The sequence below is a fragment of the Vulpes lagopus genome, chromosome 19, assembly GCF_018345385.1.
Source record: "Vulpes lagopus strain Blue_001 chromosome 19, ASM1834538v1, whole genome shotgun sequence".
NCBI lineage: Eukaryota > Metazoa > Chordata > Mammalia > Carnivora > Canidae > Vulpes > Vulpes lagopus.
The window spans coordinates 15329452-15346205 of NC_054842.1; the positions used below are offsets into that span (position 1 = coordinate 15329452).

Here is a 16754-nt window from a genome sequence, read left to right on the forward strand (position 1 = left end):
GAAAGAGAGAAAGGTTTTTCTCAGGCTATGGACACTGTTTTGTTTCTTTCAAGAAAGGGAGAAGAATCTCACAGCCAACAAAAAATACCAAACACATGAGGTGACTTAATTATAACAAGACAAAAATGGACACATCACTCCCACTTAGGTACCACATGTCTGATATGTGGCCCAAAGAGTCAACTGCTGAAGAACAAGATACCTTTCTCCAGTTAGAATGGGGTGGGGGTGAGGGGCAGTGGTTAATATAAGTGTTACCATATTAGATGAAAAGATGAAGATTTTAGGCACCTGAGTGTCACAGTTGGTTAAGCATCTGAATCTTGGTTTCGGTTCAGGTCATGATCTCAGGGTCCTGGGACCGAGCCCTGCATTAGGCTCCACACTCAGCATAGAGTCTGCTTGAGATTCTCTCTCCCTCTCCTTCTGCCCCTCCATACCCCCCATTCATGCTCTCTCTCTCTCTCAAATAAATAAATCAGTCTTTTTAAAAAAATGATGATTTCTGGATAATCTGCCGCTGGCATTGATTCGCTACATAAAGTTAAGAACAACATTACTTTTACACTATTTTCAAAATAGCACATGTCCCTATACCCCACCCCATGGAGGTGACCTTATAGGAATCCATCCAAACCTCATAATCAATCCCATTTCTCCAGGTTGGTAGGGTGTGGTTAGAAGAGTCGGTTATTGTCTTCACAGACAGAAAGGCAGCACATATCACTGGTCTGATTAATAACATGTCCAAATCTTCTAGACTACTTGACCAGAGATAAAGTTGATAAGTATTTACACATATACAAACTTTTTCCTCTTATAGGCTCACAATGTCCAGAGGTGTTGCAGGATGGATGGAGGAAGGTGACAGTTCTACTATGGAGCCCAAACTGCTACTTGGCAGTGTCAAAAGAGAACAGGAGGACATTTGACCTCTTCCCCTTAGGGACTTTTCTTTCACACTTCTTCTTTATAGGCCCAAGAGGCAAGAAAGAAATAAAACAAGCTTCCACAAGGCAAATTACAAATGACACTTTGTACCCATGATGTATCATGTAGAATATCAAGAGACACAGGAGAGGAGATTTACTACCTTATTTCTTCTCTTGCAGCCCAGCATATGGTTCAGAGCTGGGCTTTTTGAACTATCTGAGGTGAAGGACCATCTTTCTCCAATCCGTCATGGCCTGGTGTGTGGTCTTATAGTTCATGGCTCATACATAGTTCATATCCCATGCAATTCCACACTACTTTCACAATACTCAGGTTGTTCTATAGTTTGTTCAATGAGACATGACCACTGACATGACACACTTATTCTCCATTTCTGTATTTACTGCGGACCACTGAGAAGCAGTTCACAACCTGACACTGCACTGTGTCAAGGCTGGGATTTGGAGTCCCTCAGCCCTGATTTAATCTTAGCTCCACTGCTTACTTACTAATATGTGTGACATGGATGATTTACTTCAACCCTTTATGCCTTAGTTTCCTCATCTCTGAAATGGGGCCAACTCATTAAATGGTGCAAATTCATTAAAATGAGTTAAAGTATGCAAAGCAACTATAACAACTACAACAATACCAACCACTATGTATTAGATTTTATTTTTATTATGCTACTTTAAACCATAACCCAGGGGGCACCTGGGGGCTCAGTGGTTGAGTATTTGCCTTAGGCTCAGGTCTTGATCTCAGGGTCCTGGGATCGAGTCCTGCATAAGGCTCCCCACAGGGAGCCTATTTTTCCCTCTGCCTATGTCTCTGCCTCTCTCTGTGCCTCTCAGGAATAATAAATAAAATCTTAAAAAATAAACTAAATAAACTATAAGCCAGCTGGCTTTGCAACCTATATACCACAAGATATGTAGGGCAACCTGTTACAGATAGAAAATATCAGTATCCCTTGCCACTTGTCAGAATAAACCACATTTATGATGAGCTAGCATGTTTTCTAAGTGTAAGTACAAGATATTGTTAAAAAATCAGTTGTACACACACACACACACACACACACACACACACACACACACAGGGTTTCTTTTCCCTATGAAAAACCCAGTTGATTCCCACTATTCCTCATTCTGTAACCTGGCTGAAAGGCCCTACTCATCTGGGGCCTTTTATCCAGTACATACAGTCCCAACCCTTGGTTCATCTTTCAGATCCTCTCTAAGGATCTTTGCTTTTTCTCTCTAAGAGAACTATCCTCTTCTGGGTCTCTGTAAAACTAATTCTTTCTATTTCTCCCAGTGTCAGATGAAAGCTCATGTCTTCAAAGTATCCTCCCTTGCCTACACTATGGTAAGTTTCTCTCATTTTGAAATCATTTATTTATGTGTTGTTTGTCTGCCTCAATACAGATCAAACAATGCCAGTGGTCTTTACAACTAAATCCCATATCCTGATACCTGGTATGTAGTAAATATTCAGGAAATACTTGTTGAATCAATTTGTTTTTAGTAAATATTTGTTGAATGAAGTATATTTCTCTATAAACCAAAATAAAATCTAATAATGCTCTTTTGACCATTTTTCCTTGCTACTCTTTTCTCCACCTTCAAAAACATCATTCTCTGATGCAGTCATTCATTGAGCATTTACTGGATTATAGGTGCCTGTCAGTACACTTAGATGCAAGGAGATAGAATGAGACATTGTGTCACAGCTTTTAAGAACTGGAAAAAGAAATGATGAACCCATATCCTTATAAAATATGCCACGTGTTACCATGAAAGCCTGTGCCTGTGCAGGTGTGTGTATGTGATGTTCAGCAAACACACAGAATAATGTAAGGAATTTCAGTATGGTAGATTCAAAGAGGCCTAAAAATTTGAGAATGACCTTGAAGGGAAGTCTCTAGGCACACAAGATAGAGGTGATACTCTGGAGGTAAGAAAAAGCTGAGCCACCAGAACCTGTTTTAAAGAAATTATAAAATCAAAGAAGAGATCTCATCCTAAATCCCAACTGAGCTAATTTGGAAAATAAATTTTACATATTCCTACATGAATGCATTTTGATTTTGCACATTTTCTCTTTTTGTTTTAATTTTAATGTCATACTTAACAGTTAAAAATGAGATTAGAAAAAATCATTTTAAGAGTTTCAGTTAAATTCTGTCTTTATAAAGACAATCTGCAACCAAATCAGATCTGCAAGTAAACAGAATACATATTGGGAGAAAACTTATTTATGTTCAAACTAATCATCTGAGCATATGCATTTGCATGTTTATTGTCTTTACTTGTAACAGTGAGCACCTCTTGCCTAACCAGCGAAGTATAAATAATACTTTACAGCTGAAGGTTGATACATTTTTCAAAATTATCTCATCAACATTATCTCATTTAATCCTCACAATACCCCTGTGAGACAAACAGACAGGTATTTTAATCTCTATTTCATAGACATGTCAGCTAAGAGAAAAATGTTAAGGGGCTTGTCCAAGGCTGCAAAGCTAGTTAGAGGCAGATTAGAGTTGAAATCTCAGTGGTCTTTCCACTATAATTTTGGGCTTTCCCTGGCAGCCAATGCCCCAAAAGGAGAATCAGGACTTCTGTGTACTGAGGTTATAATATGTGAAATGGGATCAATCTATAAAACAGTAATCAAAAATGCATACAACAAGAGTCACTTTTTATGTAAGTTACTTACTGAAAGACCAGACTTTAAATAACCTAGGACTATCTTCACTCTTTCGCTGATGATTAGAGTGAAGCCTTTAAATACAAGACTCTGAAAATGAATACCTAACCCAGTGTAGTGGACATACATCAGCTTGCCCAGTATCTGTCTGGTGGAGTTGACTCGTATGGGGCAGGGGGACAGCTGCCCCATCTACAGTGATGGGTTGTGAGATGAACACATCTGCTCTAAGCCAGGTCAGTTAAATTTCTCCCTGGGACCTTTACTGGAACTAATGGGGAAGAGTCCCTCTCCGGTTGGGCCATGAGCACCTCTGATGATTACACAATCCTGAGGTTGTGTAGTCAAGACAGAGGAGAGGGAAGGAACCGCTAAGAAACTAAATACAGGTGAGTCATGTATGTAGAGGGTAACAGGAGGAAGAGAATACTGACCAAGAGGTGGAAAGCAAAAATAAATCTTAGTTTTGCCTAGTCACATAGTTTTCAACCTTACATCCATATTAGTATCACTGGGGATTCTGAAAAACTTCCAATGTCCAGGCTTCACCCCAGACCCACTAAATCAGAAACTTTGGTTCTACTCATGTTCACGTTCACATCCATAGTCAGCACATCTGACCAGCAGTGGTGCCCTGAGGTCCTTTGGTGTTGGCAGAGGTCTGTTGCTATAGCAGGAGCTGTTCATTAACCACCAAGAAATGAAGGCATGAAGAAAGAAGCCAATGGAGAATTGGTAAACAGACTGACCTTAGCAAATAGGGTGTAGTGTGTAGCAATATGGCGTAAATCTGCATTTAACACATTGTGCCTTTTTAACTACTCCTGTGAAACCTTCAGAATTATCATACTGGTGCTGTTTTACCTGTGGGTGGGAGTAAGGGCCAATTGAAGCAGTGAATGGAAGCCAGTGAATGGAAGCTTCCAATATCGTATCACAAGAATGCAGAGTCAGGAAGAAATGTACAGGAGCATATGACTGTATAGTATTTTTGTCATATAGATATAATACATATGAGTAACTTCAAGAGCATAGATAATAGCAAAACAATATAATGTGGTAAATTTTGAGTTTTGCCTTTTTTACATAATTCTTTTAATTACAGGTTTCTACGATGCAACATTTAATAATGACTGTGTTTAAAAACCACTTGCAAAATTCCTAGAAAATTTTAAAATTGGCTCTCACAAGCCTGTTGGAGTTATCTGTAGGATATCACCTTCTACAACTTAACAGATGTATTCTCATTAGAAAACAACTCACATTTACCAAAGGGCTATTTTTGTAGACTGTGAATGACTCACCTTCACAACTAGGTATCTTGTTCTTGCTAACCCCTGCCATTTTGGATTGGTTGTTACTCAGAGGGAGGGAAGTCAAAGCAGTTAGAGTTCTGGGACTCATACATTCTTCTGTCCCTGCAAACCCCTGGTGTCCCACCCCGCCACCCCAGTTGACCCCATTTCCCAGAAAATGCACACAGCATTCTGGGTTTCTCTGCCTCAGTACCTTGTGTCCAATGTTCTAATGCTGACCACCTACCCATAAGCAGAATTTTTAAGGCTTCCACATTCACTAGGCAAGAAACTAATATACCATTTGATTTGCATCATTGTGCCTCCAGCTCAAACATTCCACAGTCATTTTTAATGCTAAAAAGGCTTTGATTACTTCTGAGAACACTACCCACCCTATTCTACCCTTTTCAAACAGCAAAGCCTAAAATTTCATTTCCTGCAAACAGGCACTCAGAAACCAGCTAGATGAATATCAAAAGTGCATTCCCCTAAATGACGAGCTGGCTTTCCAAAAGGATCCCTCAAGGCTCAATTACTTGCCACTTCTTTGCTTGGTTTCATATGTTAGCATTCCTTCCTAGTCTCTAGCGCAAATCATAAGGACTTTAACCACTGATAACAGTCTGCAAACAGAGAAAGTGATCATTACCATTTCTTTAACCAACACCGAGGGTTTCCTTCCCACAAGGTCTGGGGGCCAAGTCTGACTCTTGTTTCTCTTTTACATCTTTTAGTTAATTGCTTCAATTTGTTCCATTTCCATTCACTTTCTTTTAGTAAATCTCAATTATTCATCACATATGTGCAGCCAGGAGGTTAGGGAGAACACCCAGCTGGTATTATTGGGAAGCCAGAATTTCTTTTAGGGGGAGGATTATTCTTGGCATGACCCAACATTATCCCCGCTGTATTCCCCCCCGCCCCCCCAGTTTCAGGAGCTGCTGTACCCAGAGTAATGGTGCTGAGAACTCACTGGATTGCATATTATCAGTGGGTTCTAGAAGCAAACTGTCAGAAGGAATTTAAGATTAACACACAAGGGGGCCATGACATTACCACCACATGCATGTGGCTTCCAGATAGGAGCTCTAATATGAGAAACCCCACACACCGATCCGGAAACTAATTCCAAGCATCCTGCTCTATGAAATTAAAAATTCAGAGACAGTTATGTATGCCAATGCCCTGGTCTTGTTCTCACTGATTTTTAAAATTTACATTAGGTTTACTAATGTATAAACATAAAATAGAAAGACCTAACACTTACTATATTCCAGAGACTGTTCTAATGGCTTCAAGTGCATTTTTTTTTTTCTCATTGAAACATCACAATAAAGCTGTGAGGTAGGTCCTGTAATCATTTCTATTTTATAGATGGTTACACTCGAAGACAAATCTTTTTTGTCTTTGTTTTTGTTTTTGTTTTTTTGCAATGGTAATTCTAAGCAGAGTAAACATCTTATTTAATTGTTTCTCTTTTCCATTCCAGAAGAAAGATGTGCTTGGTCTCTCAGAAACATTTAGTATTAGAGGAACAACAGTGAACTTGAGAGTGAGACAGAGAAATCCAATACTTGAAAAACACTGCAATTAAAAAAAAAAAAAAGCAAAGAGAATTATTTCAATTGTTTATCAGTTCATGGAGACATCAGGAATTTGGGCTCCCAACCAAGACATTTTCAACTTAAACTTCTGAACTGTTCTTATTTGACTATCCACTAGATATTGTCTTCTTTATCAGAAGGAGGATAAAGAAGCTAACTTACTTATTACAAACAAATACAACCAAGAATTAGTAAAGTTCTTTCAAAAAGAAATATATTTTTTAAAAAAACAAAAGAGATATATTTAATCTTTTCTCTCCAAATGAAAGTGATGTTTTGATAAACTTTCACAATTACCTGTTTAATACATTTGCTTTGCATACTAGTGGTAATCACTGAAAGGTTCTGTGTGCTTCTATGGTCGCCTCCATCTCCTTACTGTATGCTCTTTGGTTGTGTTTTTAATTTTATGAACTAGAATCATGATCTTTGAATCCCTCACACATAAAAGAACATGGACATATGTTTGTTACTTACAAATTCAAAGGATTAACAAATGAGGAAGAAGGAATCTTTTAAAGATGATAAAGCTATAAAAAGTAATTCAAAATGACCTTTTTGTACTTAGAACTGATCAACTCATTGCCTCATTCTGCAAGCTCTTGATTAGTTAAATTAGCTGGTCTGACTGCCTCTCCCCTTCAAAGTATTATCTCCATCTTCATTCTATACCTTTCCTGCAAGATCTAGATTAAATGTAAAGCCTACCTTGAATCCATCATGACAAAATTATTTCTGCCATCCCCTTTCACGCTTACACACATGCACACACACATACTCTCAGATGCATTCACACACACTTGCGTGCACACTCACATTAACAGCTAATAATATCACTATCGTGTTTCAATGTGGTTATTTGAGCATGGTATCACTCAGTTCCCTGAAAGCGGGACCATGTATTTGCTTACTCAATCAAATATGTGTGTGTTGACAGTGTAATTTTACAGATAGAGTTTTAAATCCCATCTTGGTGAATAAACTTGCCTGGCCCATCATGTACACATTTCTGCTCTCTCGACATCAGAAATTGTCCCAACCCATCAGAAAAATCAAGTCCAATGTCTCTGTTTCCATTTCAAAGATGAACTATTTAAACTCATCACCTGGGGATCCCTGGGTGGCGCAGCGGTTTGGCGCCTGCCTTTGGCCCAGGGCGCGATCCTGGAGACCCGGGATCGAATCCCACATCAGGCTCCCGGTGCATGGAGCCTGCTTCTCCCTCCGCCTGTGTCTCTGCCTCTCTCTCTCTCTGTGACTATCATAAATAAATAAAAAATTAAAAAAAAAATTAAACTCATCACCTGTACCTGCCTTTCCTCCCCACCCACACGCCATGTGCCATTCAAGTAAAGCCTCCCAATCCTAAAATACTAAGTATGTTGAAAAGATTCTTAGGTTGGTTGACAGGAACACAGGTGTAGGTGAACCATTATATCAGAGAAGAGCATTCCCACTCCACATACAAAACATTGGCATTTTCTCAAACAACTGTAAGGACACAGCATCTGGGGAATGCCGACCTAGCTCATTGCTAGAGCTTTGAGCAAACAAAGGTAGTGGAAAAACAAAAACACAAAAATGGTATCAGCAATCATGGCATTCAGACATTTTTATACCTCTCTTTTAAAATGTCAGCTTCTCCTGACAGCTGGATCCAGCCACTGGAGGTAAGAAATGTTTCTGTTTGTGAATCTCTCCAGCCTCTGCCATGTAGGACGACTTCAAACAGCCATCAGTAAACAGCATTCTCATCACTCTGGCCCAGACTGAATTCTAATCAAGGTCTTTTAAATGCCATTGAACAAATCTATATACTATGGATTGTTTCTTGTATGCCTCTGGCCAAATGCTATTCACTGGGTCATTTATTATTTTTAGAAAACCAAACAATCCACACTAATAGTATAAATTATAGCACATCTAGAAACAGGGTCCAGGCATCCTTGGTGATTTAATAATAGAACTGAAAGAAGCGTTTAATTATTCCTCCTCTAGTGATTTATTAGACAGTCTGAATCTAGGACTCACACGAATGGAAGAGCCAGGTTTATATCACCGTTAACCAATAGGAAGGATCTGGTCTGAATATGCTTAAAAGTCAAGTACTAAAATTCAAGGAGCATGCATAGTTGAGTCCAAAGAGAATGGAAATATGGAAAATAAAAGTTTAACAGATTATCAAAAGCAATGTATCTACCAAAAGACAGGACTTGTAAAACAGGTTATCAAACCTGAAAATGAATGACCAACCTGAACAGCAGTTTTGATCAATTTTCATGTAAATTGTAACTTAGGACATGAGATGAAGAATCAATGATGGCTGTACACAAAACAGGTTCATGTGTTCAACAAAGCCCAGTTGAAATCCACAAATGATGTCATAATCTACTTGCCCTCTCTCGAGAAAAGTCCATCAGGAAGGCAATAGAGGAAATAGCAGACAACTTGGCTTCTCAAGTTCTTTACGTCTGTAGACAAGTCAATTTTTAAAAGACTTCCCAGAACCACATGTCATGAGGCTTGTCTATCCGTCATCCCTGAATGTATGAAAGGAAAACCACAAAGTCATTTCTCTGGGCTATTTGTTAGAGAGACATCATTTTTAGGCTTCAAGAAAATGACATCTGAAAGAAAAGCTTGTGCCTGCATTGCATCTTCAGATTAATTAAGCCAGAGCCTTGGAGGTTTGGAATTGAAATTTCAGACAGAGCCGCATTTTTACTGAGGAAAGTCATCTCTATAAATCAGGGTTGAAATTGAAAAGTGTGATAAGAAGGACTGCCTTACGATCCTCACTGTCACCATTTGGGGATCGTTTTACTGGACAGAAGGAAAAATTTCAACTACATTTGTTCCGAGGTCCAACAATTCGTTCCATATGAGTTACCCATATTTGTCTCCCTTTCTTGCCACTAAGCTCTGGACTTGGGGGCTCTCTTCCACCAACTGTCCCTAGATTCTCTTTCCCTAATGCTACCCACCACCACCAAAGGTATGTCAACAGTCCTCTTGATGAATCCAACTTTATTTTCTTTATCGTTCCCTCTCTCCCCCTCGCCTTCAACTGGTATGTAGGTCTGTGCACATGCATGTCCATGTGCGTGTGTGTGTATTCATTAAGGGACAATATGTGTTAGGGACAGTGGCTTAGAACATTTGTGAGATTGAAAAACAAAACAAAACCAACAAATCCAAATTGGAAGTGTCACAGATTCAAGAAATTTAAAAGTTTTTGCACTTTTCCCAACTATATTTAAACTTCATATTAAGTTTTTGCTTTTACTAACAGTATTTCCTAAACTTCCATTTTTCAGTAGTGACGTGGAAGGATAACTTCGACTGAAACTATCCCAATTCAGGAATTCACTCCACACACATTTATCAAGTGCCTATGAAGTGCCAGGCAATGTACTAGCCATTGAGGATGAAGTGATAACAAATTTGTTTCCTAGTTGTAACTCCAAAGAAGATAAGTCAACATACTCTACTGTGCTTTCTGCATTTCAATACTGATAGTTCTAGCCTTCTGGGTGATCAGGCCAAGTACCAATAATACGATTTACTAGTCCACAGGGCTGAACCAGTGTCACTACATCCACCCATGCATGGACCTTGGTGGTCTTTTTCACCAAATGATACAATGCTAGATTCCTTTCCAACTTGTGATGGAAAGGTAGTTCAATCTGAAACTTCTCTCTCTCAATAAAAAATTAACTACATTGGGGGCTCCTGAGTGGCTCCGTAGTTGAACATCTTCCTTTGGCTCAGATTGTAATACCAGGGTCCTGGGATAGAGTTCCACATCAGGCCCCCCATGGGGAGCCTGCTTCTACCTCTGCTTTTCTCTCTGCCTCTCTCTCTGTGTCTCTCATGAATAAACAAATAAAATCTTAAATAAAAAAAAAGGTTAACTACATTGAGGGCAAATGAAATATCCTCAATCTAAGTATCAGGAGACATTTTGGAGTGAAACAGGTGAAGAGGATTAGGAGAGCACTTGTCTTGATGAGCACTGAATAATGTATGGACTTGTTGGATCAGTATATTGTATACCTGAAATGAATATAGTACTGGATGTTAACTACACTGGAATTAAACTTAAAAAAATAATTTTAAAAAGAGACATTTTGGGTTCTCTAATGCAAGTTTAAGGAGCTAGTTATAGTTTCAGTGAATTCCATGCACAAAGTAGCATCTGTGTCCAAAAGAAAGATGTAGCACTGAGCCTCTTATTTTCATCAAACTTGACATCTGGATCATTATTTTATGGATTTTCAAACATATCAACCTCAATATTTCCTTTCACTTATTGACTTAGAACAGAGGAAGAAAGCATAATAAAATAAAGTACACTATTATCCTTCCTGATTAGTAATAATCTAGTTGTAGAGAAAGTGCATGACTTTGATTTTTCTCATTTCACCAAATATTTGATTAAAAATGGAGGATTATTGTTTGTCTTTTAAAAGAACAACCATCTGTTCTTCTAAGAGCAATATACGCTCTTTATAGGTGAAAAAATGGAAAACATAGAAAGTCAGAAAGAAACAAAAGGCAATTATATTCCTATCAAGCAAATACAACCACAATTTTTTTAATTGTATATACTTTAAGTTTTCTCATGCTTTGTTTGTTGGTAAATTAAATAACATTTTTCCTGAGTACAAAGATAATACATGTTAATAACAGCAAATTTGCAATATAGGAAATGCTATTGAAAATAAATTAATTGGGGTGCCTGAGTGGCTCAGTTGTTTGAGTGTTTGACTCTTGGTTTCAACTCAGGTCATGATCTCAGGGTCAAGAGATTGAACCTCGCTTTGGGCTCCATGCTCAGAGTGGAGTCTGCCTGAGATTCTCTCCCTCTGTCCCTCCCCCTACTCGAGCTTACTCTCTCTCATAAATAAATAAATAAATAAATAAATAAATAAATAAATAAATGCTTTTTTAAATTATTTTTTTAAAGATTTTATTTATTTATTCATAGACACACAGAGAGAGAGGCAGAGACACAGACAGAGGGAGAAGCAGGCTCCGCGCAGGGAGCCCAATATGGGACTCCATCCCGGGTCTCCAGGGTCACACCCCAGGCTGCAGGCAGTGCCAAACCGCTGTGCCACTGGGGCTGACCCTTAAAATTATTTAATTATCCTATTCTAGAAGCATTAATATTTTAATGCACTGCCTTCCTATGCCCCTTTAAATGTTGCTTTCTTGTCTGTCTCTCTCTTTCTCTCTGTCACACATACATACACATTGTTTTTGCTTTCTTAGCATATCACAATTTTTTCTCAGGTTATTAAATGGTTTTCTTGAACCTAAATTTTAGTGAAAATATAATATTTCATCATATAGATAGAGAATAATAGAATGTTTACATATTATTATAATTAAAATATTTTTCTATTATAATTATTGATCAGATGAATATTGTTTTCCTTTACATTTTCATTCTAAGTTTGTAAAATGAAATACCACATCAGATTTGTTAAGCATGTTGAAGACTCTCCATAAGCTTCATTCAATTCACAAATAATTTTTTCCTTTTTAAAAAATTTTTATTTATTTATGATAGTCACACACAGAGAGAGAGAGAGAGAGAGAGAAAGAGAGAGAGAGAGAGGCAGAGACACAGGCAGAGGGAGAAGCAGGCTCCACGTACCAGGAGCCTGATGTGGGATTAGATCCCGGTTCTCCAGGATCGCGCCCTGGGCCAAAGGCAGGCGCCAAACCGCTGCACCACCCAGGGATCCCACACAAATAATTTTTACACAATTTTAACCACAGAATATATACAAGTTTACAGTCTTTCTCTCTTGTAGATTTTTCATGTGCTCCCAAGAACCATTTTCTTTTCTATCTAATATTTCCTCCACTGTTAAATATCTGGGTTGTCAGTTAACCTTTATAATTGTTTTGATTACTTGATCAAGGATCAAAATGCTTTTCTGGTAAAGACTGACTTTCATTTTTATTTTTAAAGTTCTATGTAAAGAAACAATGGTAAAGATATCAAAAAATGATGCAGGTCAGGTACATAAAAGATAAAAGAACTCAGGGAGATAAGTCTAATTTTAATTGTGTTAAAATACTTGGTTTGCTATGGGGTGTTTAGAGAATTTTGTCTCCCAAAATACCAAATTTCCTCTAGTTGGGCTCAGAAACAAAATTTGGAGTTATCTTTCATTAGAACCCTAAGGGTTTGTTGTTGGGTTTTTTTAATATTTCTCAAATAGATCAATATAGATCTATGTGGCCGGGTAATGTCTTCATAGCACTGATAATAAAATTGTCATCTAAGTAACCTTATTTTTAAATGATTTTTTATATTAAAAGAAATAAGTCTAACTTCACCTACATTTTTAAAGTGTGGTGAGTTCTTTATCTGTCTCAAATTTAGATGCAGACTACAGTGTAGAATATTCTTAAGGTTAAACCAATTGGTTCAACTCTTATTTCACATCCTCTTTCCTAAAATTATAATCTGGTAAGAACTCATCTACAGCCTGCAAAAGAAGAAGACAACTTTCAAGAACTGGAGAAAAGTCTATGGAAATGATGGATTCAAGAAGTTTTGAAATAAAATGCAGGAAACTAGTGAGTAAGAAATTTAACAGTTAACTTGTTGGGGTTGATTTTTGTTTGTTTTGCCCTGCCCCTCCCCCCATTCAGGAACAGAAAAAATATAGTATATATAGTTCATATACTTAAAGACAGAAATGAAGGAGCAAGTTTCCAAAGGAAGTCCATGGCAATAGACATGGCATCCTATGGAGAAATGAAGGAATGGCAGAGAGAGGTAGGAAGACACACAATATCTTTTGTAAGAATATAAGCTAGAAGAAAAGAGCAAATAAAGAGACTTAACACAAAGAAATACTATGACTTTTGCTTAGTATTTATTGCCTTTAGGTATAATATTCTTTAACTTTTTTGAATATGTAGATGTTTATCATCATTTGTAAATATTATGTTTTGTTTTGTCTTTTCTCCATACAGGGAGGGGATTAACCCATTCTAATATTATTTGTATGATGGGAAAATGCTCTATTATGTTAAATTTCTAAAAGAAATGCCAATTGCTCAAAATTTTAAAGCAATATATATAACAATATACCTTTCCTAATCTTTTTGATGTCCTTATTAAAAAAAATGCTCTATTATGTTAAATTTCTAAAAGAAATGCCAATTGCTCAAAATTTTAAAGCAATATATATAACAATATACCTTTCCTAATCTTTTTGATGTCCTTATTAAAAAAAAAACAACAACAAAAAACCTATTAATATGTAATAGGTTTACATATTACTGTTTTCTGAGGCCTTCCCTACAAATATTGTTCTATTTGGTGTGGCCAAGGCCTTTTCCAAAGTCTCTCTGCGCAAAAATTGTAATTTAATGCAATTATCTCCATACATATAAATAGGTTCCATTAGATGATCTTGATATTGATATTAATGGAAGCTGGAGTCAGATTCTAATACAAAATATCAAGAAGTATTTTATGTGATCTTCCATTTTAGCCCTCGTGAAGCCTATTTTCATTAATTAGGTCTTATCTTTTCACTGAGCTCTTAGAAATTGAGAATAAGTAAGACTGTATAGAGCTATTCCAATCCAAACTCCACAAATTATTTTAGGCATCAGTGACTCCATGAACTCATTATGCTGGCAAAACTTTGGAGGAAGGAATAGGTCGACAATCCCAATACTTCATGCTACAGGAAAATGGAAAAAGCATAAAAGGAATATGCACCTGAAGCTTAGAAAGCCTTCGTACAGAGAAGTTTAATTTATTATTCTAATGACTTTCACAGCATGAGACTCTCACCAGGAGATACACGTCTGTGCATCTAATAAGGCTGCAGAGATTGGGCTATTCCTGAAGGACTCTCATGGCTGCTTCCAAAGCATCCTTTTATAGATGGAAAATATAAAGTATATGAAAAAAGCTCAAGACAGATACTATCCATGCTGTTTTGCTGCTAGCTACCTTCATATATATTCCCCAGAAATGAAGCCAATTTTGGTCAGTAAGTTCCACTTAAAATATTCAGGTGATTTTCACTAAATGTTTTTTCAAATTTTGCTCTTGGAGCATAAGAAATCCTAGGACTGACCAAGAGGGCTGCTTAGTTACAATATATAACTAAGTCTGCAACAATAGGTCCCTCAAAATTTGTCCTTGTCTATTTCATCATGCTTTCCCAAATTCCACTTCTCCAGATTATTGCTAATGTTTCTATGAGACTGCAGATGTTTATGGACATATATCCATCAATCTATTTTTTGAATAATAACGTGATTATTGTATATGCATTGTTTTTTCAGTTTTTTTTTTCACTCAATGATATATCTGAGATTTTTCAATGTCATATATGGAGGTGCATCACATTTAACCAATCCCCTCCACTTTGGACATTCACTGGTTTCTAACATGTCTACAATTCTTGTATATACATCATTTTGTACATGTGTACATAAATCCTAGAAGAAATACTGGACTTAAGGTATGTAAATTTAAAATTGTGATGGATATTTCCAAATGATAATCCAAAAAAGCTTTTCCGATTTCAATTTAATAGTATATGAGAGTAACCATGTCTGCTCATCATTGCCCACATTAGATGATATAGATCTTAATCTTTTTTATCCATTTGATTAACAACACAAAGAGAGATTTCTCACTGCCATTTTTAACAGCAACTTAAATTAACTTTGTAGTAGTATGTAAATAGTTTCATTAAATAGTAGTCTCCATCATTCTTCTTATGTTTTGATGTTTTATAATCCCTGGATTAGAGAACTTCTATAGAGATTATACTACATAGTTATCAGGCCTTATTAATGGCTTGTGATTATTTGGAATAAAGATACTGGTCTACAAAGTAGGCATACCCAAATAAAGAAGTCTATTTCTAATTCTCCCCAGGTTTATAGCTGAACCAATGCATTATAAATTAAATGTACTGTATCTCACTCTTTTTGAATTAAGTAGTAAATTTTCTCAGGGAATATAATGAAGCACTCCCCCAATTAAGGCCAGACCATGAAGACAGGTCAAGTTCCGTCAAAAAGCCTAGGGGGTAAGGACATAAATCAGAATTGGATGCAGAAGCCATTATCAGATGTCGGAACAGACTTGAATCCAGGCCAGAACAGTTTTAAGAGCAGATGAGAGAGAGGGCAATCTTCTATGTGATTCAAAATGTAAAGGCAAAGAAACTATTTACTTATGCCTTTGCACATAGTAGAATCTCAAAAAATATTGAGGACTGGACTGACATCACAAATGGTGATCTATCCAAAGGGCTAAAGAACTGAAGTATGGAACAGTTGCTCCTTATCTGGGAGTCGATTCTCAACTCAGTATTATAGCTCAAGTAGAGTCAAAATTACATTATAATATACCTTAGCTCATTTGGTGAGAACAGTATACACGGCTTAACAAAGAAAGTAATAAGCTGCAGCATTTGAAAGTAATCATATAGGTTAAAATTATGACTATACCTACTGTTTTTTTCTCCTTTTGAAACTGGGCATTTATATGTAATCACTCATGTATTAGATCTTGCAAAGCTTGTACCCAATGTAAAACCAGATTTTTAATAAATTTTCAATCAAATAACACTCAACATTTCTTAAATATATTCTCATATGGTCTTCCCTGCAGCTTGATGCAGTAAGTGCTATGATTAACTACCTATTTACAGGAGATAAAAATGTAGTCTTTTATCTCATTGGAGGCCTTAAGTATCTAAACATATGTACATACCCACTGACACACACACATACATCTTTCCTAATAAATATTATTCATTATGTAAACTTCAGACAGATCACATGAATATATGCAAATTACCAAGTTTTTAAAGAGCTGCCAGCCTTGAGAAAAGTTGATCCACTTCATGATTACAGTGGTCATGTTATTTTCATATACATATGCAGCAACAATAGTCAGGACAATCACACAAACTTATTTAATAGAATGAAACTCACAGCAGTCACATTTTGGCTAGTATTGACAAGTGGAAGAAGGTTAACCAAGCTTTCTGAATGTAAAGATATTATTTCATCAGAGGGTTCACTGGCCCAATATACCACCTTAAGAAGATATTCTCTTGAAGGATTATTATGATATAATTGCCTGACAGTTGGGTGCCACAAAATTTGCCACAAGGACAACAAAACTTAGAATAAA

At 36.8% G+C, this 16754-nt stretch overlaps 1 protein-coding gene across 21 annotated transcripts in view; it reads right to left on the minus strand.

Annotated features, from left to right (window-relative positions):
* Positions 1-16754, minus strand: part of RBMS3 (RNA binding motif single stranded interacting protein 3) — a 1727904-nt gene that overhangs the window by 594513 nt on the left and 1116637 nt on the right. The gene's annotated exons all lie outside the window — the stretch shown is intronic.